General features: G+C 47.6%; 1 long non-coding RNA gene across 1 annotated transcript; it reads right to left on the bottom strand.

The window, feature by feature from the left end:
- Nucleotides 1–2,321: 2,321 nt before the first annotated feature.
- On the bottom strand, nucleotides 2,322–3,732 carry LOC135818973 (uncharacterized). The gene is made up of 2 exons (XR_010553845.1): nucleotides 3,585–3,732; nucleotides 2,322–3,430 (listed from the first exon to the last, which is right to left on the bottom strand). It is a non-coding gene; the product is annotated as an uncharacterized LOC135818973 (long non-coding RNA).
- Between the last annotated feature and the right edge of the window lie 20,010 nt (nucleotides 3,733–23,742).

Raw genomic sequence — 23,742 nt, 5'->3', positions numbered from 1 at the left:
GAAGACCAGGTTCGACCTTTCTGGACCGCCATTCACCAACGGTGGGCTACACGATGCTGGAGGAACAAGATTCCAGTGAAAACCCAAGATTCCTTTGCTCCTGGACGCTCCGACGTGTTGTGATATCTGCCAGGTGCGCAGTAACTAGTATTTTCATCGCTACAGCGAGGACGACGCCGATCGGCAAACTCTCGCTCACAGCCATCACCAGCTTCTCAAAACCATCACTTGGCATCCCCCAGAGGTACAGGAGAAAGCCAAAACAGCTCACAACAAACAAAAGCTAAGGACGATGGAAAGAGAGCATGTCAAAAAGAAGACGAACAGTATGAAGTTCAAATGGTTTTGAACACTCGTACCACCAACTATACCACTTTCAATAAATCGTGACGCCATTTTGTTTTAACATGAATATCGCGGGTTCGCTTCGTTGTCCGTTCATGCATCACAAAACAAAGATACTGCGGCTGACTGTACTTGTCCCATAGTGACGTGACGGGGAACGGACAACGAAGCGAACTGGCCTACGCGGCAGACCAAGACTCAGTTGCCAAGACTCCGGCAAGACTAAGAGGCCCCTGAGGCAATCATTGCCCTGCCAGCCCGTCGCACACAGCCAGTCACACCACGCCGCCATATCCATTGAACACGACGTACACTGATGTGGCCTGCGCCTTCACTTCAGTCAGCATCTGATTGCATCCCTTTTTCATCAGCTGATTGCAAGCGCCACGTACTTTGGAAGCGCTGCGTGCACGTGCTCGAAGTCTTTGCCTACCACTACAGACAGTACTAGTGGAGTACATCATGTCATTGTACGTAGTAACCCTGGTGGAACGGCCATGACATGGCATCTACTACACGTACTACTACTACTAGTACTACTACTAAGTACTAGTCGAATCAATCCCACAGCACATACCTGCAAACAAGTACAATAGACCGATCCCCTTATTATTGTCTGGGTTCGAGCAAGGGGGCAACTCCGCAGTCGCGTGGGATCCTGCTGCACACACGCGACCAACCTCACCTCGGCTTTGCGTGACTTCTCGCATGCGAAGTGCAGAGCACGCGAAATCTACACGCAGTGCAAGCCTGTCTACAAAAAATGCCACAAGGACTTTTGATTTGAGCTGTTTTGTTTTTGTTTAGACGTCTTCCTTTTTACGACTTCAGGATGCCTTCTCAGGATCATTGCTGCGTTCCTCACTGTCAGAACAGGAGGACGAAGCAAACAAGTCATTTCACTCCTTTCCTCGTGTGGAGCCACAGCGGCCTGGAGCAAGCGGATCCAGGCTATTCCCCGTGAGGAAGGACGTAGTTTTAGGGTCACTCTGAATATTTGAGTTGCAGCGATCATTTCTATCCCGAAGTCCAAATCGTTTTGCCCAGCTCTACAAGGGCAGGATGAGTCCAGGAAACCAAACAGCTGTCCTACGGTACCAGGTTTGCTTTTCGCAAGAGAGTGGAGTCTGGACGCTCTGCTCCCCATGCTCGCAAAACAGAATTTGCTGAGCCTAGTGCAGTTCGGTCATGGAAGTGCAGCGTCTGCATCACGAGCTCCCCATGCTCGCAAACCAGTATTTTGCTGAGAGGCAACGGCATTTTGAGTTGGAAAGGAACCTGGCTTAGTGCAGTTTGGTCCTGTAATGGAAGTGCAGCATCTGCATCAGGAGTTGGCAGCAAGTAGAGCTCGTGTACAGAGTCTCGCGGAGCAGTTGGACGATGGGGTGAAGAAAGCCGAAAAACAGCTTACGTACAATAACATAAAGAAAGACTCTGAGCCGCCCCAGTTTCTGACTGGTTTGCCTTCAGGTGTTCGGACCGCTCTGTGGGACTTCTTTGAGCCTAGGCGAGAAAATGTACTGCGCCGAGCCAGATCTGCGAAGACGGAAGCTGAGGGACGGCGGATACAGTTGGAGGTGGCCGTAAATCGCCAATGAGCATGTAATGGAGGTTCAGCTGCTATTGGCATTGATGTGTCTAAGCCTGGGCCGAATGGAACAGAAGCTGCCATGCGTGGCACAAGTTAATCATCCGTTTCACGGTATATACTATATAGCTAGCTGAGCTGGAAAGATGTCTTGTTCCTCCGTTTGGGCATGATCCCCATTTGGGCAAGCTGGCGAGATGTTCAGTCATCAATGCCATGTACCGCAAGACATTCTGCATTGTGGATGAAACAGTTCTATTTTGCCATGCACTTAGGGTTCTCGCACCGGCACAACAAGACCCAACAGATCCTTGCGCTCTTATTTTCTCCCATGGTAACATTGCTGATCACAACACCCGGTAGCCAGTCGCAGATGCAACCAAATCAACCAGGTTCTCTTACTCTTTTTTTCCAATACTGAAACCAAAGGTATACCAATATTTGCATCGAATGCAGTGATGATTTCAATACTGTCCACTAGTACAACGCATTACCAGACTGGCATATAATCATGATAATATTATCCATTTCGCAATCTCTGTCATTGCTTTCTTAGATCTTCAATCATCAATATCGGACCATAAACTGTCTATTATCTTCTATTATATCATCATTAGTATCCTGCTACTATCCTCCTCTAACGATGAGCTCGAAGAAAAGAAACAGCGGTCTAGAGGCGTAAACAATATCTGTCAACGGAAGTGTCCTTGCTGTGCTGGTGTGTTTATGCTTCGTGCATTAGTTCGGCCAAGAACGCATGGTGGTGGCGGGTTGAGGATGTTAAATAAAAATAGTTCACTCTGAACATGCAGGGGGGTATATTCATAGGTTCGAAAGAACCGCACACACACTTTGCTGCAGACAGCGGCAAGCTTTGGCCCTCGTGCTTCGAAGAGGGAGCAATCCACTGCGCTACGCTCGCGATTAACAGCAAGCTTCGACTTTTCAAAGGTACGACTCATCATTGGCTCTGGGGTAATGTTCCTGGAACAAATGCCCCATAGCCAACTGAGGGCCAGGGAGCACGCAATCTGCCTTCCTGGGCGAGAAGTGTTCCAGCACAAGAAGCAGCACGAATACATGCTGACAAAGACCACCATCACCACCAGCCGGCACACAGCACACTGTTCTTCAAACACCATCCACTCAGTCCATGTGTTTGCACCGTCCTCCTCTAGCTCTTCACGCTCAACAAATACCACGCACTGCTCATCGTTTTTTTATGCTTCCTCTGGGTTGGCTAGCCCTTCGACTTGACAAAACAGCGATCACCACTGCACTGCTATCGTCACCTCATAGCAGTCGCTTCCACCAGTGGCTTTTCCTGTCTTTGCAAGGTGTCCAAGGATGGCTGCTGTTGTCACTACAGGCAAATCAGAAGTACTTTAGTGGCTGATGTCCAACCAGATCGTTGGAAAATCGATTTTTACACTTCAGGGCTGCTGATCGCGACTTGGTGACTTGGCAGCACCACGGTTACCTTCATAGAAGATGGCTCTGGAGAGGAAAAGACAGACCAGAAAAAGGTTACTATTATCTTCAGCACCGATCGCAAGGAGAAAGAAATATGGTCTGCTGTAGCCTACAAGGCACAAAATAAATCTCACAACACGATTCGCGATTCGAATATTTCAACAACAACAAAACTCACCTCTGGAGTAACTCCTGTTTGTGGCCCGAGATCGTTCCCTCCCGCGCCTTGAAAAAATCCTGCAGCGGCATCACAGTCCATGTCTCTCTCGGAGACTCTGCTCCTACCAGCAGGAGGTTTAGCACCGCTCGAAGCCATCGCAAACTACTTGAACTATTCAGCAGAAGACATGCCAAAACAAACCTGAAACACACTGTCAAAGATGCTGTCACGTTCAAAAACTAGCTCGATCGCGAGTGAGGTTGCCCCCGTGTTCGAACCCAGTATAATAAGGGGATCGGTCTATTATTTGAACACTGGAAAATTCGCCGTTACACGTACTTCCAGTTCCAGTACATCCTCCTCTCTTGTGTTTTGTCATTGTTACTAGTATTAGTCGCCGCGTCGCCAGGATCACTGCATTACTGAGTCATTACCACCATCAGGTACTAATGATACTCGCCAATTTCTTTCGCAGCATTACCAGAGTGGTTACTCTGCTGGCTAGGAGAATAAGGTGTTGATACAGGTGGTGTCTATCTTCGTGCACACGTAGACGGCGTCAAGACGGGTTAGACATGGGGGATGGAGCATGGATTAGTGCAGAAACTGAAGACGAAATTTATGATCGAGCCTAGGTATTGGTAAGGAAGGCGGACATCAGAAATGAGTTTGAGAGGCTTGAAAGGAATCCACCAGATGGATGCTACATCAAAGCAAATCATGACGATGATTTCCTTTTCTGGGAAGCTACTGTCTTTGGACCGAAAGGTAGCCCGTATGAAGGTGGTGTCTTTGACATAACGCTCAAATGCAAAGAAGAGAATCCCTTTGTGTGGCCCGACGTGACTTTCATCACTAAGATCTACCATCCGATCATCAAGCGACATAGCAAGATATGCGAGTGGTGTTTGTTGAGGAATGTTGATGCTGATAATTCGGGCCCTTGGCATAAAGGTATCATTCGCTTATTTGAAACGATTCAAAATTTATTGAATGATCCGTACTCATGTCCCTCACACTCAACTGGAGAAGTTGGAAACGCGCACCAGATTGATCCTGATTTGTTTGCCCAAGCAGCAAAGGAGTGGACAAGAAGGTATGCACAAGAATACAAACAGCAACAAGCCAGTGGATGATTGGAGTGCGTGCATGTGTCCGTGCATGCGTGCGTGCATGTGTGTTTACATGTGCGATTATGTGCTTATGCAAGCATGAGTTATTACATTACGTTATGTGTTTGTCTTTTACATGTGAATGTACATGTATGTGTAGGCATGTGTGTGTGAATTTTATTTTTCATGGTGTCTCTGTTTTTTACATGTACATGTACGTGTGTATAGACTTTATCTTGCAAATAAAATAGGCCCTTTACCCCAGGAGGAAAACTTACATGTACAAGTACATGACTATGATATAACCTAACACTGGTTTAAAAAAATAACAGTATTAGATTTCATGCTGTCAATCTAACAATTTAGTACATAGCTGTGGACATGTTATGCCTAGTACGTCATTGTCATGTATAACAGAGATGTTCCAGGCGGTCACATGTACATGTAGTCTGCATGCATGTGCATGCACGTAGGGCTTAGAATGTTTAAAAACTTTAACATGTCGATTCAGCTGAATCTGTTCATTGCCATCATAATAAAATTAAAATAAAACTGCGCTCACCTTCCCCTCCTTATGTTATTTCTATAACTTAAAACCTTCCAAGTTGAAAGGCTGTTGGACTGCGCATCCAATATATGCTAGAGCTGTAGGCCAGTTTGTTGCAGAAAATCAGTAGACTCAGAACCGTCGGTCAGTGTCGTCCAATGTTATCGCATGAGCTGATTGTTTAGTAACGGGTGGTGTTAATGGACAGTATAGCGTAAGTTAACTTGTAGTTCCTTGGTCTTATCTCTTACATGTATGTATAAAATAAAATAAGGCATGGAGTTTTTTAAACATGATTATCGACGGACGTGCCCCTTCTGTTCATGTATTGCCCCGCTCTAGTAATGGTTCATGAATGCACCCAGTCCACATTCCTTTTCTGTTTCTCTCCGTTTTTGTTTCCTTTCTGCTCGGTGTTACTTTCTCTTTTCATTCGTCCCTCTTGATATTTGTACTTTGTACTGTTGAGGCAACGAACTGCCCCATACTTTTTACTGTTGAGGCAACGAACTGAACTAATAAAAAACAACCAAACAAACCAACCAACGATGTGTGCATACATTACATTCTTAGCTTTTGTGTTTGTCTATAGCATCGGCAGTAGATAAACAAGAGTGCGCAACTCCGGATCTCTTCTGCACAATCTGCAGATACGCCCAACCGTGGCGGAATGTTTGGTGACGTCACCTTTTCAGAAAAAAACGTGCATTTGCCATTTTGCCGCAGAGCAGTCACGGTGAGAGCAGGTGCTGGGCACTGACCTTGCAATGCAAAGCCCGGCCAAGTGCACAAGGAAAACCTTTCCTAAACTAGGCTAAAGACTCGCAGCGCGTGAGTCGTCGAAAAGATCACGTTCAAAAAAAATTCCGCCCGAGGGCAACCGATCCCCTAGTTGCACATTCGTGTTGATCTACTCTTGATCGCATGTATGTGTAGGCTTGTGTGCTTGCAAGGCATTTCACACCCAGTTTACCTACTAATGTATTCTCGTATCAATTTTCTGAAGTGCAACGCGCATACAGCAACGACACTACCAAGTCTTTCTCTACCTATCCTCAGGATTTCGTGCTAACCCTTTGAGAGCCGCCCATACTTGAATGTGTAGAATTCTACACACCCGACTGTGAGACTTCAACAGGCCGTAACTCGGTCAAAACTAGCTCAAATTCAACGATCCAAATATCTACCTTGAAGAGAAAACTCTCAGCGTGCTGTAGACCCAATCCGCGACGCGCTGCGATCAAACCAAACTTTCTTGAGATAAATCGCTCGTAAGTTCAGCCGCGATCGCAGCACTTGAAAAGCGTGGGAGTGCAACGCGAAAGTTGAGAATTTTGAGACTTTTCCTCGAGCTGAGTTACTCAAATTGCCCATGGTTCGAAATCGAACCATGGACTCCAAAGGGTTAAAAACCATTCATCAGACAGCACCACCCACACACTACATGTATACGCAGCCTGAGCATCTTATACAGCTGTCTATCTTTTTGGGCAGATTATTCATGGCAAAATATGGGCACAAGCTATGCACATTTTTCCATGCCACATATTTTCCTTGCCTCTACATCAGTACGAACTTACTTAGAACTACATTTTAGAACTCTACATCGGTGTTCTTAATTAAAACGTACCTACCCACCTACCCTAATTAAGATGGCAGCCTGGTCGTAAATTTCATATGGCATTCAATTGACCGCGTAACTTTCGTGTCTGTCAATGGATTTGAGTGACAATTGCAAAACACAATCCCGCCACTATGCTGGCCCTCTGGACATGATTTAAAAATTCATGCGCCTCACTGACAGGCTTTCCAGGCCGGAAAAACTCAAAGTTCCGGCATAGTGCCACGGTGTGCGAGCCACCCAGGAGCCAAGAAATTGCATTTACAATAGGTCTTTTGCCAAATAAGACACGCAGTGACTTGGCGGGGCATGGCATGCGTACTGAATGCGTGACCCGGGCACACCATACATGCAGTGCATTACGAGTCACGCGTGAGCTCTTGTTCCTGAACCGGAACGATCAATCACCGCGTTTGGCGTGTACGTGCTCCACGCGTCGAGAAAATAGTGACTTCCTTTTTTTTGTTTTGCTTGTGTCTTTCAAAAACTATGTTTCTTCAAGCGATCGCGATCGACATTCTAGAATAATATAATGAGGACGGTCACTGGATTTTCTCTGCCTAGTTCTTGTAAAGGGTTTAGTTTTGTTTTCTAGAACATCTCTCCAGATATTTTAGCCATGGGAAAGGCGATCACTGCTGCGTTCCGCAGTGCACCAGCGACCGACGTTCAGACAAAATACTTTGTTCCATGTCTTCCCTGCTAGCAAGGAATCGAAAACTGGAGAAGCTAAGAGCGTGAGCAGTGACGAGTTGGACACAAGAAAGTCTTGGATTGCCGCCATTCGTCGAGATGAGCGGAATGGCTACGGGTACCATCATGCCATACAATATAGTGGTGTGTTGAACTGTTTTAACCATTTCACTGATGAATACTATAGTCGCTATCGACGATATCCAAGTGGAGTTCAGCCTGGATATTTAGCTCGGTTTGAAGACTCTGACATCCAGTAGTACACTGGTGTTCCTTTGCTTGCTGCGTTTGATGCATGTATTCAATTTCTTCACCTGGATTATAAGAGCGTCTTTCCTTTCGCAGTAAACCAGTGGATGCTGATTCCCGGGAAAGGAAACCCAGTGATGAACGGAAGATTAAGTTATTTGGCTTGGAGAGCTTTTTCATTACCATGGTTAGTCTTCGCCACGGCACACATACCAATCTCGCCGCGTCCTTCCCAAGTGGCAGACCGATTGCTGGATGTTTTCAAAAAGCTGCATCCTACAACATTCATGATCATTGATGCTACAGTGCTGAAATGTAATATCGCTTCCAGTCTGTCTGCGCAGTCGCAACTCTACAGCTCATATAAGACGCATAACGTTACTACCTTGACGAGCCTCATCCGTATGACCCCAGATGGTGGTGCGGTGCTTACCTCCAAGTCATTTACGGGACCCACCAGTGACCACGAGCTCACAATCAGAAGCCACTACTTAGATATTCTGCCAGTAGCCGGCTATGGGACTTTGATTATGGCAGACCAAGGATTTTACATCCGGGATCTCTTGATGCCACATGGCGTAAAGTTCAAGCGATCCAGCAACGGATGGCCTTAGAAGATGTCCAGAAAACGCAACAAATTGCCACGTTACGAATTCATGTTGAGTGTCAGATGGAGCGAATCAGGGACTTCTCTATCTTTTCAAAGATCGTTCCAACAATTCTTTTCCCTATCATCATTCAGATAGGGATTGCTCGCTGCCTGCTCACAGTATTCCAGGCTCCTTTACTTGCTGAAGCAAATTATGTTTTCCATGCCAACTGTTGCTAGCATTGCATGGCGAATTGATCTTCAGCAACACGAATTTTGTCATGCCTGAACAATCATGCACAATACGGAGCAGCTAATGACTTACTGGGTAGAAATGTGGATAGTATTTTAGATTGCAATATTTGCAAAAGTGCAATGAATAATAATACCCCTCTTGATTAATCTTAGTGCTGGCGGTTTATCAATTTACAAGGGCGAATATAAAAGTATCTTTGCAACCATACAATAGGTCCTTTGGTAGAGCAGAGCTGGACCCAGTCTCAGGAAAACTAGGACGAAATGTAGCTGCTAGAGGGACGATATCCTCATTGCGTCGCTATGGGCTTCCACGAGCTCAGCGTCAACAATGCTCTGAATGGCAGCGGTTTTCCGCTTTCCTTGCCGAGGCCTGCCGCCAAATATATCTGGAGTGCACAGTATTGGATCGATGTGATAGAACCAGGCCCTGAACAGATGGAGAAAGTTAGAATGTAAAACATGTATCGATAAAATGTACTTTTTCTTGTGCGAAATGTTGAAGACTGCATCCTGAAGTGGTACTTACCGATCGAGCAAATCACCCCGTTTCCTGGACACTCCGGCTCCTCTAGCTCGCAGGTAAGTCTTCAACTTGTTGATTGTCCATTTTTCAAAGGACTCGTTGTCCAAAGGCATCAAAACCCGAGCTTTGGGATCGCTAATTCAACTTGATTCTCCCTTGCAGGACTACTATCAAGTGACAACATTCCCTTCATCGCAACGTACCGCCACAAGAGATGAAGTGCTCGGCTCATTAACCGCTTCATCAGCCATGTATCAAACATATCACAAAGGTCCAGCAAGAAGTAAATGCGAAAAACCCTTTCTACATAATTGGACAGCAATGAAGAAGCGAGAAGAAAACAGAATCCTTCGCTGTCAGTTTTTTTCCGATCCAGGAGAGTCCCGTTTTTTCTGGCCGCCTGGGTAAGTACACGCCAAACGCGGCGATTGATCGTTGCGGTTCCAGAACAAGAGCTCGCGCTGGGAGGAATGCACTGCATGTATGGCATGCCTGGGTCACGCATTCAGTACGCATGCCATGCCCCGCCAAGTCACTGCGTGTCTTATTTGGCAAAAGACCTATTTTGTCACATTTTCTTGCCCATCCTGTCCGTGCGCGGGATCCAAACCTAAAAAAGTCGAGAAGCAGCCATGGTTGGTGGGATAGGGCCCTTCAACGTGGCCCTAGAATCTTTCACAACGGCAGGAGTGGGCGTTCTGTCACAGACGCCCACAGTCCCAAGTCAATTTTTGAATTTTTTTAGGTTTAGGGCGTGATACGAGGTCGTACCTTTGATACGAACATCCAATGCTGGGACTTCCAGGAAGCCATTTCCACAGCGCTGCAAACCGAATCCAGGATGCCCTCAAAAATCGGCAAAGACTACCACTCCCTTTCCACTTTTGCCTAGTACTGAATCTTATCTGACTTCTTATCTGAGTATCTTCATCATTTCTTTTGGGCTCCATGCAGGGCGCGCGATAGTGCGGGTTCGAATCCCAGGTTTTGTCTTAAAAAAAGGAATTCTTTAAAGAGTTTATAACATCCCTATGCTTTTTTTTGTCTAGGTCATCAAGGCAAAAAAGCAAAGCGTAGGGCCCTGAGCTTCCAAGCTCTCTCGTTTGAGAAGAAATTTGAGAAATGAAGTCTAGAAACGTCCACCCCAGGGGCCATGGACGGTGTTTTAGGACTCACGTTCATCGACGCAAACCATCGCAATAACTACAGCACACATGTTGAGCTGTGAGAATCGTACACGATTTTACAGCTCACCCAAGCCTTCCCAACGGGCTCCTACATCTCATACCGGCTGGCGTTACATTGATTGGGAACTAGGTCAGCACAGTTATTCATTGTTTTAACATGTCACATGACAATCACCATGGTAGATAGGCCTTGACGGATTATGCTAATATTTTCGTGAAATTATGCTTTTCGCATTGCTGAAAAAATGCAGAATTATGCTATTTTTATGTTAAAAGTTATCATATTATGCCGCATTATGCTCACATATGCTGCTAATGCATAATGGTTCTGTGCAAAATAGCCATGGAATTTTTTTGTAGAGGGCGTTGTACTGTAGCAGCAAACGTTCAACGGGGTCAACACACCGTCCGACCTAGCTACGACTATCACTGATTGTAGTGGACTGGACATGTTATCAAGGGAGTCGTAAACCTACAACTTCCTAGTGCATCTACTTGTACTTGTACTTGTTGAACATGTACAACTGTATGGAATTTGATGCGAACAGGTGGATTATTCCAATTATATGCGATTTGTATGCAATTTGCCTCAAATTATGCGATTATTCGATTTTGGTAGGAATTATGCGAACATTTATGCTAGCATAATCCGTCAAGGCCTAATGGTAGAAGCCAATCACGATGCAATTTAGCACGGCACATATAACGTGTTCTTTGCCCTGAGAAGCGCTGGGTGGGCAGAAATTCGCCATATCTACGTGTCAAACCCAAACTAGTCAAGGATAGATATGCTTACGTGCAAAACAAGAGAGGAAGAAACGAGACTGTGTATTGGAGCAGCGAAAGAGAGACGAACTGTCCTGCAGAGGCTGCATGAAGACAAAAAGAGCCGCGTCGAGTCAGGACTCTTCCCACCAGATCGTCCTTGGGTCACTGAGAAATAAGGTGAGCTGTGGTGAGCTTACCATCTTCCGTAGCTCTGAAGTGAACACAGCGCAGAGCCCGAAATACACCCGACAATGTTCCTCCAACACCAGCTAACTAATTACTCGGGCGCGCTGGCGGTCCTGGAAATGTACTGGTACATGAAAAATACACGGCTGGGAGGCATTCCTAACGTGTCAACAACTAGACCAAAATAATTAGATCCGCTGGGTGCAGGTCATAAAATGCAATCAAAACATTCCTACTAAGATTAATACTACTCAGGCGCAACCAGCGAATACATACCCTTCGAGCTTCGCTCGTCAGGTATGTAAGCGCTGGTCTTGCCTTCGTACTCATGATTGATTCCATTCTTCTTCTGATGGCGGCGGGTAGTGTGACACTTGACGTCTTCTTGGGAGCCTTATTAGGGATTTCAGCGAACGCACTGCGCAGCCCATCTGCGCAGGTCAGCCTGGCCCATCGACGCGCGGCCGACAAGAAAACTCATGAACACTTTCATTTTTTTGCAAAATAAATCGTGTGAAGAAGATGCACGGAATGGCTGAAAACTAGGCTGAGGAATAGTAGCATCCAGAGACTCTCAAACAAATTCATGGTCCATCGCTTCTGACAATGGCAGGGAAGACATCAGAGAGCTGATTGCAGCAACTCTCTACCAAGCGCGATGCTGGTTACTCACCAGGGCAGGGCGCTTCCATCGCGTAAGAAATGACCGCGAGCGAGAAATGCAAGTCCGATTTTGGAACGATCCAACTAGGGAAATTTCTTGAAAAATGGCCTGAAGACCTCTCATACTGGTGTTTCACGATGTGCAAACTTTCAGAGAAATAGACCAGGGAGAACGTGGTGAGTACGTGGGTCCTCCGTATCGCGTATGATTTGGATGGTCGCGGGACAGAAGAACAGTAATTATTATTTTACGACTCCCAGCGGTGCAAACAGACCGCGGCCATGTTTTCTTTGTCGGCCGCGAATCCCGCGATCACGTTCAAAAAATCGATGACGCGATGCATGCGCAGAGGCTTGCGCAGTGTGTTCGCTGGCATCCCTAGCCTTATGCATATCCTGCAACCCTTGTTGTTCCCGGATGCCATAATTATTATTGGTTGCAGCAATGGTGCTTTTATGCTCACTGTTTGTCGCCCAGAAAACAAAGAGTCTCTGTAAATTTGTATCCCTGGTGATGGTTTGGCCTGGAAAAGCAGTATATAAGTGGTGCTTTTCAGGCACAATCTTCCTCAGACTACTCAAGTTCAACTATTGTGATGAGGGGTGAATTCCCCGAAACACTGTGTATTGAGCAGGGAGTGGTGATTTCTTTCAGGTTTGCCGAGCGGGGAAGGTGCGACGTGCACCTCGTGTGCTACGGATAGCAGTCGTGAGTCAGTCATGTATCAAGTTCGCAAAAAGCATGTGCTCCTCGTTGGAGAAACCGACTTCAGTATTCTTTTAATAGTTTTACTAACTGTTTGACCTAAGAATGAGAGTGTTTAGGACTCTTTCCCCTTCGGTGAAGACTGTATTAAATTCTAATTGTTCGAACTCTGGTGTAGTGAACTGACACTCGGAAAACAACATGCAGACATGGAACACAACTGAGAATGCAGAGAATGAAACCAGGAAAACGCAAAGGCAAACAACAACCACAACTGTCACTAATCTGGGCAAGAAGCTAACCACCATTCTCTCCAACTTGACAAACTCTCTCTCTCAAATCATCGCTGTCCTCAGCAAAACGTGCCCGCGTGCATGCATTTAGCACCAGGCCAAAGCTTCCAGACTCTGTTCCGACAGATGAATTACCTGGCCAATTGAAGCGGATGATTGAGGCCACACTACTCACGGTACCAGCAGAGGACGAATAGCAAACTAGCCGACTCACCCCGGTCAACTTTAGCAGCTGGCGACGACTTGTGCGGGTCACCGCATGGTGCAAACGTTTTGCGGACAACTGCCGACACCGCCAGGTTCAGCCAGCAGACCCTGCAGCGCAGCAGTCATCCAGCGCTATATCCAGCATCAGTGTCGCACGCGATGGCAGCCGTCGACTCGCAAGGCCTGGAAGCGAAGGCACGCCCTGCCAGCAGTAGAAGTGCTCGAGTTCTCAGTGAGCGAAGTTCGCAATGCTGAATTCCACTGGTTTGCCAACGCTCAGCAGGACTCTTGCAGTGACGTCATCAAGGCCCAGCGCAGCGGTCAACCATTGCCCAAGGCGCATGCACTTAGCCATCTGATGCCAGAGTGGGATGGAGACGCGAAGCCAGGGCTTCTCCGCATGAACGGGCGCCTGAAAACCGCTCATCATTTGCGCAGCGGAGCCCGGCGACGCATCATCCTGCCAGGCAAGCACCCTGTTACGGCTCTACGTATTGCGCATGAGGATGTGAAGTGCAAGCATGTGGCTGGAAAGAACCACTTACTGGCAAACCTCAACGGCGAGTTCTGGGTGGTTTGTGGTCTCGGTGCTGTCAAGGCTCACCGACGTTCCTGCCCTGGCTGCAAGTTACAGTGGGCCAAGCCAGCTGACCAGTTGATGGCGCCATTGCCAAGCTTCAGAACAGCAGAGCCTACATGTACGTGCGTTTCACCGAGCGGGCGTGGATTTCGCAGGAAGTGTCAATTCACTACACCAGAGTTCGAACAATTAGAATTTTATACAGTCTTCACCGAAGGCGAAGGGGAAAGAGTCCTAAGAATGAGAGAGTCACCGTGACTCATGAGCTGCTGAAGGCAGTAAACTACCACAGTAGACTGTCATGTACATGACATGTACATGCCCTGTACCATTCGGTCATGCTAACAAAAACCGTACAATGCACTGCGCAGACAATAGTGTGCCGCAGTGCTAGCCTGGGTATACCGGTACACAGGCTGCACTGCAGACAATAGTGTGCTCCCAGTGTAGGCTGGGTTAGAGGGTACACAGGCTGCACTGAGCTAGCTGAGACTAGTAACCCCGCCTCACTCGGGGCTCGGATATTTTTGCAAGTCATCTATTGCAGCTCCACTGTACTAGCCGCCAGACATAAGGAAGAAGAACCCCGTAGAAAATAACACCCATGATGCCCCAAACTCTCGGGAAACGGCAAAAGTCTTCCTGCAGACAAGTAAGTATTAGTTACCGCAATCTAAGTGCATTTGACAGCCATTAGCCGCGTACATTGCAGGCGGACACACTGTGTTGAACACAGTGCTCCTTACAAAATTAATGACAAAACTAATGGTCGCGAGACCTTGGGCTGGGCTCTACCAACGGCCATGATGATTGTAGTTAGCTGCACTGTTTTGAAGGCAGAAAAGAAAGGTACGCCTTCGCCATCACTTCAGACGTTCTAGTAAGGCAGTAGGGTTGAGAGCGCCTGGTGTTCTCTGGCTCGGCACTATCAGTATCAGAGTGATTACTGTCTTGTCTAGGAGAATAAGGTGTTTGTACAGGCGGTGCCCATCTTCGTGTATACGTAGACAGGCTCAAGACGGGTTAGACATGGCGGAAGGAGGATGGCGTATTGCAGAAACTCAAGAAGAGGTATGGGCAAGAGCCTGGGACAAGGAGCTCGCAAAGAAACACGTCAGAAATGAATATGAGAGGTTGGAAAGGAATCCACCAGATGGATGCTACGTCCAAGCAATTGATGAGAACTCGCTTCACTGGCAAGCTACTGTCGTTGGCCCACCAAGTAGCGTTTATGAAGGTGGTGTCTTTCACATTTCGCTCAAGTATAAAGACGAGGATCCGTTTGTGTGGCCCGAAGTGACTTTCATCACCAAGATCTACCATCCACTGATAGTCAACGAAAATGGCAAGATATGCGAGCGGTGTCTGTCCACGATGCCTGGTGCTGATATATGGTACCCCTGGAATAGAACCATCGTTCGCTTATTTGAAACGCTCCAAATGATATTAAATAATCCCTATCGTTGCCACCGGCACCCAACAGGAATAGTCGGAAACCGGCACAAGACCCAACCTGATAGTTTTGCCCGAACAGCAAGGCAATGGACGAGAAGGTATGCCAAAGTATACAAGCAGCAACAAGGCGGTGGATGATTGGAGTCTGTGAGTGGCTGACCGAGTGTTTGCATGTGTTTGACTATTCCAAGTACGTGCATGCGTGTGTCTACATTACATCACTTGTTTGTGTGTTTGTCTATAACATGTATTTGTGTAGCATTGTGAGCTTTTAAAAGTACGTGCATGCGTGTGTCTACATTACATCACTTGTTTGTGTGTTTGTCTGTAACATGTATTTGTGTAGCATTGTGAGCTTTTAAGGCATTTATCACTTAGTTTGCGTACTTTGTACAATGTATTCTCGGTACTCAACAGTATCAGTCGTGTGCTGCCTACTGTTTACCACTGAGGTTTGTTCGAACTTTGTTCATTGACCGAGCGCTCTTTGCTTTGTCCTAACGCTGGTAACATATCAGGCTATTTTCTACAATATTATTTTTGTTTCCATTCGCCTCAATGACTTGTAATTGGGCGACACCGCCCGTTTGGTTCTGCGAATTTACTATAAAAAACGTACCTGCCTACCTACCTTCAGCCTTCTAAGGGTGGTTTCTAAAGTGTGCGAAAGTACAGTGCACAAGCGTCTGTACAACCATTTGGATCCTTACGTTTCCTTACTATCAGTCAGGCTTTCAGCGAGGTGATGGCACAGAGTTGCAGCTCTCCAGAATCATCAACGAGATCTCTGCCAAAGGGAACAATGGCGAGTCAGCTTTTGCCTGTATGTTCGACAACAGGAAAGCGTTCCACCGATTTTGGCATGATGCTTTCATAGCGAAGTTGGAGCACTGTGGGATATCTGATGCTGCCCCTTCCCCCCCCCCCCCTCTCAGTGTTACCCAATCTTTCTGCCAAGAGTCGAGATCGTGAAAAAAAAAATAATAACAATTATAATAGATGTAGGAAAGAAAAAGGACATATGGAAACGAGTTAAGATTAGCTCACCACCACTGTAACTAGATACTATAATTATACAGTCAGAAAGTGCAACAACTAGGCACAAAACTGACAGAGTAGTGAGACATTCGACGTCCTGACACCTAGCTTCAACACATTGGTACGGAGATGGAGATGTGTTGAAGCTAGGTGTCAGGACGTCGAATGTCTCACTATTCTGTCAGTTTTGTGCCTAGTTGTTGCACTTTCTGGCTGTATAATTATAGTATCTACTTACAGTGGTGGAGAGTTACTCTTAACTCGTTTCCAGATGTCCTCTTCCTCTTAATAGAAATGCGAATAGGAGAAACTTCAAAATCAAGATGAACACTCAGGGGAAGTGAAGTGCCTGAAAAGAGAGAAAACATACCAGACACCACAGGACTGGAAACCGAGATCTGGCTTGTCATGAGCAATGCTCAAACCAACTGAGCAACATGTATGACACCAGGCCCAGCCTAGAACTAACTTACATGTAGAAACGTTGACAACTAAGAGTGAAAATCATTATCTGTTAGTTGTTCACGCCAAAATGCCCACAACACGTGCCACACATACTGATGGCACTTGGGGCTTTTGCCTACCCCGCCCGGGGGACCAACCAGGGTCAGTTTCTGGAACGCCTGGTCACACAATGATGGTTGTTTGTCATTGAGGGTAAAAGGGATACGATGCTGATCGGTTGACACGGTTGACAAGAAGCAGCAACTACTACCATACTAGAATGATGGCGTCGGCTCGAGATGACATGGTAACCACGGACGTGCTGTCGTTCGTGACTTGTACGATTCGGAGTCGCATGCACGCAAATGCAAGTCGCAAACTCAAAAAGATCGTCATTGCATTTGGACAATCAACCCTCCTCGGGTCTACAGTGCCAAAGGCAGACGACTGCATTTCCCCAACGTTCATTTCACGACGCTATAAACAATAATCGTGTTCACACAGGTTTCCTTGGACCATTTGGTCATCCCTATTTTAAAACAGCAGATCTACCAAACAAGACAATAACAGATTTGTTTATACGCAGCATCGGGCGTAATGAAAGCCTCCTAAGTCCACAAGCACAGCCATTGGCACATGTATTGACTAACCGCCGTGACAAAATTGTCATTGGTCTACCTTCTTGAAGGGTGAAAGTTACCAGTCGTCCTATAACAGTGTTTATGTAGGCCCCTAGTACCCCCCCCCCCCACACACACACACAAACACGCACACACACACACACATACACACACGCGCGCACGCACACACACACACACACACACACACACAACCAGCATGAAATACATGTACATGTACCTTTCAATTAACTCCAGGATGCGAACTAAAGCGAACTGAAGGAAATCATCACCACCCAGGAGGAGGTCAGAAAACTCCTTTCCGCTCTTGATTTCTGGAAGTCGGCTGGGTACAATGGCATCCCGACGAAATTGCTCAAGATCACTGCAGACGAAATATCGTGCTCCCTCGCACAGGGGACACGATAACTGTCGGACATCGGACATTGTCCGACCATTTTCGATTTGAATCCGGCGCTTTTTTTCTTGAACGGACAATCTTTTCGATCGAAATTCACAAAATAGCGTCGCTGGGAAAGAGAACGGCTGAGGACAATGGCGCTCGGCCTGGGAAGAAGTCTCACGAAGTCGGAGCAGCAACCTGGGACAAGAGGGTTTCACAGCAAGACAGGGAGCTGTCCACTTCAGTGTAGCTCCAGTTTGAGCGTAGCAAACGATCGAGGAGTTTTGAAATGAAATTTCTTCGCTTTCTCGCTACAATAGGAACTATTACGTGAGGCGCTTGTACAATCCGAAATATTGAAAACGTGCCTGTTCCAGGGAAACAAGGCGTCAGAAATGTGTGCCAGCTTGCGATATGCGTCTATCGAAAGGAGCAGTCTTCTGCAAATCCAGTCAATTACGCTCCTGTTGCACAGGCGCTGTGCAAGATCGACGGAACAGCAGCAGCGAAGGTTAGTCAGAAATTCAACGTCGCGTAGAAACAACGTGCTGTTCAAAGAGCACATCGCGTTTGCAAAGATGGGTGCCTTCAGCCAACTCGAGTAGTGACATGTTGTCGATCTTGGAGCTGGCAACAAGAAGTTAGAATGGGCAAGCAGGTGCCCACTTTGTCTTTTGCCGACTGCGTAAAAATGAATGTCTTTGATCTGCCGCTGAAAATCCAGCTCAAATCCGAAATGTGCAGAAACACTACACGCTCATGTCACAGTTGCTATGTTTGCTGAAAAACGCACAGCGATTTGAATCAGTGTTACACTACTTGAGATCTGTGTGATGATAATCCTTGATGTGACCAGCAATACCGCAGTGTGATGTACATGCATGTGTGCATTATGCAGTGGTGTCGTGTGTGAAATTGGTGAAGACAATAATAATATCTCCACGTAAGCTTTTTACAATAATAATTATTCCCGTAGCTATGCAGAAGACGGTACTTCAGTAACGTCTGGCACTAGCCAGGGTCCACACAGCTTTAATTTGGTGTTTGTGTGTTTGTGTGTTTGTGTGTTTGTGTCACGCCTGGAGCTACCGTATCTTTCTCGTATCTGTCCCATACCTGTGATTTGGTGTTTGTTTGTTTGTGTGTATGTTTGTGTCACGCCTGGAGCTACCGTATCTGTCCCGTATCTGTGATTTGGTGTTTGTTTGTTTGTGTGTTTGTGTCACGTCTCGAGCTACCGTATCTGTCCCGTATTTGTGACTACAAAGGTTCTACAGGATTGTACATAACAGCTGTCCACAAACAGCTGGCCACAATATTCGTCGTATAATGTATACGACTCCCTGATGTAGAGGGAGATTTGGATAGAAAATTAATAGGGAGACGAGGGGGAAATAAAATTAGAATGGGCACTAGTTGCGGAATAGGTGATAGGATGCGTCAGCAAAAACACACTTTGGAAGAGAGATCCTTTGGAAGAGAGATCACGACGTTTCCAAAATAAGCGTGAACGGGCGATTCAGCGCCGGTCACAGGAAACGTCGGAAGAGAGATCCCGTCGAGTCCAGAACGCCCGTGATCGGCAGAGTCAGCGCCGGTCACAGGAAACGTCAGGACAGACATCAGGACATTTTTTGCCTAGCTCATCGTACGTAGAACTGATGGAAATGTTTTTTTTCCGTTGATTGGCTACATCATTGTATTGCAAAAACGTTTCAATCAATTTGAATATGAGTTAGGCAAAAGTATTTGCAGAATTTATTGCGGATTGTTATTTTTCTCTCACTTCATCCGCTTTTTGGTTTGCTCCTTCTTTTCCTTTTTATCTCCTTATAATAGGATTTTCTGGCCTTTTTACATTAAAAGCATAGCGTAGGGCCCTGAGCTTCCAAGCTCTCTCGTTTTTTTATTATGAGTACCAGACTTGTAAAAAAATCACAGTGTCCGGCCATGTCCGACCGGTTCCAGAAGTGGCAGGACATTGTGTCAGAGCAATTTCGAAATCTTATCGTGTCCCCTGCTCGCAACACTTTTAAACGAGTCCTTCTCGCGAGGCAAGCAGCCACAGGACTGGCTCGACGCCATTATCAGTCCTCTACACAAGAAAGCCTCTCATGCAGAGGTCACCAATTAGGAGAGGATTGTTCACCGACGCCTCTACGCCCACATTGAGCGCCACCTACCGGCCGACCAATCTGGATTTCGATCTAAAATAGCCACGCTCAATGCATGTAGCTTAAGATACAAACTGCAAGAGATTGCCAGCCTCATCCGCACACGTGGACATCTTGGGTCTATCAGAGACATGGCTAGATCCCGAGATTGCAGATGGAGAGCTCAGTATTGACGGGTACAATCTGATTCGAAAAGACCGCACTCAGCGCTTGGGTGGCGGAGTCTGCTTCTACTACCGTCAAGATCTCCCAGTTCGATCCCGCCCAGATCTGCATTCTGAATCTACAGAAACAGTCTGGGTAGAAATAAACGGAAAACCAGGTCGGCAACTGGTTGGTTGCGTGTACTGGCCACCGGGGGAGCCAGTGTCTTACTGGGCAGATTTGGAAGCAGATATTGTACGAGCAGCTGTGCAGTCTTCTTCCGTGACCCTAGTTGGAGACTTTAATGTAAATATGGACCCAGCCCATCCGGCACCCCAGCACAAACACCTCACCGACCTCTCTGCTGCGTTTGGCCTCCAGAACATCGTCATGCAGCCGACCCGTGAAACTCCACAGTGCACTGAAGGCACGATGATCGATCTCATATTGACCAACCCGGCGCTAGTGTCCCTAGCGACGGTTGTGCCCAATGATATTAGTGACCACAGCGCTGTGGAAGCCTTTATTCGGCTTGCCGTTGACGTTCCACCCGCGTCATCCACGACGTCGCGGCTGACCAGGAATATACGTGGCGTTGACATTAACTCTTTTCGGCAAGATATCCTTGAGGCTTCTCTACATGATTTTTCGGATCACAATGATGTAAATCACATGTGGAAAGAGTGGCACACTAAGTTCCTGTACGTTTTGGACAAGCATGCTCCGCTGCACAACTCTAAGCCTTCCCGGAGAGCGATACCTCCCTGGTCTGACAGAGAGCTGCACCAGCTCGAACAGCGCAAACGGCGGCTGCACAGCCGTTGGCGGAAGGATAGGACAAACGGCACACTGTATGCAGAGTTTAAACAAGCACGTAGCACTGCTCGGAACGCGTATCGGCGCAAGCGAAACGAGTACTTCTCCCGTCAGTGCGAAGAAAATGTGGCCAACCCTAGGAAGTCTTGGGCCATTCTAAATGCAGTCACTGGGCGTTCACGTCGCCGCCAGGATCCTAGTTGTAGCATCAGCGAGGGGGCCGACACGTTCCACTCCATTGTCACCGATCCCAACCGTCCTGAACAACTCTGTACCCCGCACGGTCCCGCTGGACCCGTCTCCTTGACCGAACTTGATCCTGTGACTCCTGCTGACGTCCGACGTCTTCTTGAGAAGTTGGATGCGCGGAAAGCCACAGGTAGTGACGGCATACCGGGCTCTCTGCTACAGCTGTGTGCTGACTTGCTTTCATATTCTCTTGCTGTGCTGTTCTGCACCTCGCTGAGGACTGGAACCATTCCATCCGCATTTAAATTGGCGTCTGTCGTGCCACTGTACAAGGCCGGTGACCCATCAGTCCCCACCAACTATAGACCTGTATCCCTTCTCCAAATAGTGTCCAAGTTGCTGGAGAGGGTGGTGCAACACCAGTTAGTTCGTCATTTGGACTTGACCCAGGCATTACCCGAAACACAATTTGCTTTCCGCAAGAAATGTTCCACGGAAGACGCCCTCTGTGTGCTGACTGATAATCTGCAGAAGGCGAGAGACAGTGGCAAGACCACAGGGCTGTGCCTACTAGACAAGTCGAAGGCTTTTGATAAAGTGCACCACGACAAGTTAATCCAAGACCTCCTTGCGGTTGGAATTTCTGGAAAAGCCCTTAGTTGGTTCGTCGACTACTTGTCCGGCCGCAAGCAGCAGATCCTCATCTCGCCTTCAACCAGCCCTGCGCTTGCTTGCACCTGCGGAGTGCCCCAAGGCTCTGTTCTCAGCCCTGTCCTCTTCAGTATATACACACGCGATGTCCCTTTGGTTTCCTCACCTGTGCCAAGTGTACAATTTGCAGATGACATAGCCCTGTACGACTCCCAGGCCTCGGCGGCGGAAGCGTCCTGAACCCTCACCACAGCGGCAACTGCTCTGGCCGGTTGGCTTAAGTCCCGAGGCCTTATCTTGAACGCCACCAAGAGCCATGTTCTGATTATCTCTCCCCAGCAGCATGTACAGAAAGTAACAGTCAAAAGCGGCGACTGTCTCCTCCCCTCAGCGTCTTCTGCGCGCTACCTCGGCGTTCACCTTGACAATCGCCTAGATTGGGACACCCATGTAAACTATGTGGTCACCAAGGTGGCCAAGAAAATTGGCGCCTTGTGGCGGGCACGCCGAAGCCTATCAAGACGCTCTCGTCAGGTGTATGTGAAGGCGGTCATAATGCCCGACCTGCTTTATGGCTCCTGCTGTTTTTCAGCCGCAATGCGAGAGGGTCAACTGAAACGACTGCAAACCACGCAAAACAGAGCCATCCGCTGTATCGATGGCAACCCGCCCCGGACAGCCATGCAGGCGCTGCTCACTGCTCACTCCCTGTACCGTGTCAGCGAGCTCTACAGGCAGAAAATATTGATCACCATCTGGCGGTGCATCCACGCCCGCACCAGCCCTGTGCTCGCCCAGCTTCTGACCCCTGCACAAGGCACCCCTACCCGCCATCAGCAGTCAAATGGCCTACTAAGCCAGGCAAACCGTAGCCGCCGCGGTCAGCGGAGATTTTCTGTTGCTGGTGCTCTGCTGTGGAACGCTCTCCCTGGTGAGGTCCGCACAATTACCCGGCTACCTGAGTTTAAGCATGCATGTGTACCATACACCTGTAGGGAGTAGTTCGAGTTGCTGCTGATCGCTCTGCTCTCCCTCCCCGTGCAGTTCAGTAACCCGCACGTAGTATCACAGATACATCGTATTCTCTCTCTCCCCCCGTTTACCCGCAGTTATTAGTATCCTATTCTCTTACTATGTGCTTCCATAGCTTTTACTATGTTCTTCCATAGCCACTTCTAGGCTAAGCCTTCGCCGTCATTTTATTGGGTTGTCATCCCGTTTGAATGTGCGAAGTGAAATAAAACCAACCAAACCAACCATCTAAGGATAGTACTGAACTACAGCTCTCCCGCCTAGTGCATGAGATTTCCGCCAGCCGAGATTCCGGTCAGGCAGTGTCAGCATGCTTCTTTGACTTATCAAAGGCTTTTGACCGAGTCTGGCATGCTGGCCTCCTGGCCAAACTCGAGCACCTTGGTGTCCGTGGCATTGCCCTTACCTGGCTCACAAGCTACCTGACTCGCCGCCGACAACGCGTCAAGGTTGGCTCCGCTTTGTCATGATGGAAATCCATTCCAGCTGGAGTACCCCAAGGCTCTGTCCTGGGGCCTCTTCTTTTCCTGGTGTACACGATCGACCTCCCCCCAGCATGTACAAACTCTCACACTAAATGCAGCCAGTTCGCCGATGACACGGCACTCATCGCGACGCATTACACGAGGGATTTGTCAGCTGCATTCCTCCAACGTGCCGCGGACGCAGCAGGACCATGTTTGAAGGATTGGCATCTCCTCGTCAACACCACGAAAACCGTCGTTCTTTCCTTCCACCCCAACACATCATCCACATACCGCTCCACTCGACTCGGCTGCAGCAGGTCTCTCAACATAGGCACCTTAGTGTCACACTCCAAGACGATATGCGATGGACCCAATACATCATAGAAACCACCAACTAAGCCAAAAACTACCACACCAACTCCACAAGACACGTTGCACAATGAACGCTTCCAGCCTGTTGTTAATATACACGACCTACATCCGATCCGTTCTCGAATATGGCAGCCTTGCCCTGTTAATTGTTAACTGTTAATTGCATAATTTGCATAATTTGGTATGCTGGCG

Source organism: Sycon ciliatum, chromosome 6, assembly GCF_964019385.1.
Source record: "Sycon ciliatum chromosome 6, ocSycCili1.1, whole genome shotgun sequence".
NCBI classification, from domain to species: Eukaryota; Metazoa; Porifera; class Calcarea; order Leucosolenida; family Sycettidae; genus Sycon; species Sycon ciliatum.
This window is presented reverse-complemented; position numbering and strand designations above follow the sequence as displayed.